This window comes from Hylobates moloch, unplaced genomic scaffold (genome assembly GCF_009828535.3).
Source record: "Hylobates moloch isolate HMO894 unplaced genomic scaffold, HMol_V3 SCAFFOLD_7, whole genome shotgun sequence".
Classification (NCBI taxonomy): domain Eukaryota; kingdom Metazoa; phylum Chordata; class Mammalia; order Primates; family Hylobatidae; genus Hylobates; species Hylobates moloch.
The window spans coordinates 129,138,400-129,140,775 of record NW_026652282.1 but is presented as its reverse complement, the minus strand read 5'-3'; positions in this window follow the sequence as shown (position 1 = coordinate 129,140,775).

The window sequence follows — 2,376 nt, the reverse complement described above, 5'->3', positions numbered from 1 at the left end:
AAGTATACTTATCTATTATTGCAACTCAACAGTAGTCTCAGCAATTTGTTTAGAATATAGCTCAACAAATGATTTTGTTTTCGGAGAAGAGCGTGTTCCCACTGACATGATTTAGAATTGTTGACATGGTGATAATAACAAAGCAGACCAAATTATAATTGGTTTTCTTCTTCTTCTTCCTTCTCTAGAGACAGTGCACTTCCTCATTGCCTGCAACCAAGGAAATCCTCCCATTGCCCTGGCCTTGATATGTCACTGGTTTCCTACTGTGTTGTTCTAGAAATTTTTCCTGGAAGCCCAGCTGAGCCTCCTCCTCCAGTCCTTCCTATAATTTTGTAAGTAACAAATTCCCTATATGAAAATCCCTCTTTGCTTAAACTATCTAGTTATGTATTCTAACTAACTATTCTAGTTATCTGCAACTAAACCCTAACTGATACAGATAGTAGGCAAGGAACAGGGAATTTTGCTTAGAGCAATAGCTGTTAAAAACATTTATTCCTTTATCCATCCATTCACTCAACAAATACTTACATGGATTTCTCTGTATATATAGCTATGCCTATGTGTTATTCAAATTTGGGGTATTTTCTCCTGAGAGCATTGAATTTTGACTAGGCGATCAAGTCGTGCACAAGAGAGATAGACTGGACAACTATATTAGTTAGAAAGTGTTTGGCTGTCAGAAACAGAAACACTAACTCAAAGTAGTTAAAACTATTAGGAAATATATTATCTTACAAACTGGAAGTTCCACAATGGGTCAAGTTTTGGGGTAGCTCAATGATATCATTAGGTATTCAGGTTCTTCCTGTCCCTCTCTTCTGCCATACTCCATACTGACTTCATCCTTATATCGGCAGCAAGATGGCTTCAGCTCATCCAGAAACAACAATGATCAGAGAAAGAGAACAGAATGATTCTCTCTTAGGAGTAAGTAGATTGCTCTGTCATTACGGCCCCACTCACAGGTGATCTGTAGGACGACGGAGAAGGGAACCTGTTGGACAGAACTTTGAGTCATATATTTGGTTGTCCCCTTCATCTGGAACTTGTCTTATTTGCCAGAAAGAAGAGAAAAGCTGTGGCAAAGATATATGCTGAATCATGGCAGAGACTAATGTTGCAGCTGGATGGTCACAGTCTTGGAAGAAGCACGTTTGGAGTATTGCAAGTTTGGAGCAAGATTGGAGCAAGGAAATTTGAGAAAGAAGTGTGTGAATTGATCTAGAATGTATGTCTTGCATACGAATATTTATCAAAAGGTTCTCTTTGTAGGAGAGCTGCTAAATAGTCAGATGGGCTTAATGCCCATTCAGTGGATATCAATCAGACTCTCTCTACCACTCTGGTGCTTGATGGATGAGCTCATATACAAAGTGGCCTTGGGGACAGAGATGAAAATATGCGTGGACTCAACAATATGAATTTCTTCTCACCAAAACTTACTATTGCTTGGATGCCCAATTTACCAGCAGCAGCCATTAGCCCTGGGCCCCTGATATGGTATAATATCCTATGGGTACCAACGAGCCATCTTGGGACAGTTTGATTGCTTTGGACCCCTTTTATTACAAACTGGACAGTGACTTTTTTCTGAACTTGAATAGACTGTAACTCCAAATTGGATTTGTTTTCCTGTTTACCATACCTCGGCTAGCCCTACCATCTGTAGATTTATTGAATACCTTACACAGCACTATTGTATCTCACACAACATTGCTTCTATCAAAGGAACTCACATTACCCTGATCTAAGTACAGCAATGAACTGAAGCCTGTTGGCTTCACTGGTTTTACCACATGCCAACTCACCTAGAAGAAATCAGCCTAATAAAACAATGAAGTCACCTCTTATAGATCTACTTATGACATGGCCTAGCAAAAAACACCTTGTGAGTTTGGGTACCATCTTGCAGGAATGTGCTGTATATGCTGAACAAGGACTAGTGATCAACATATGGTGTTGTTTCCACCATAACCAGAGCACATGGGGCTGAGAACCAAGGGATGATGGCAAGATTGACACCTCATGATCCACTTACAAAAATTTTTGCGTTTTGCTTCCTATTCTCACAACTTTGGTTTCTGCTATTTTAGAATTAGAAGCTTACTATTATTCAATATTTCTTTCAGGGAACACAACAATGATTCCCCTCAATTAGAAGCTGGGACTGCCACCTCATGCTGGTAGGCAAACCAGAAAAAAAAAAAAAAAAGATAATTACTACCTTGGCTAAGGCAACTGATCCTGATTATCGTTAAATGTTATACATTATAGGAATGAACTAGTTTGCTTTTATTACCCTACTGAGACATCATTTATGTTATTTCCACTATAACAATGAACATTGTTGTACATGTCCCCTTGTACACA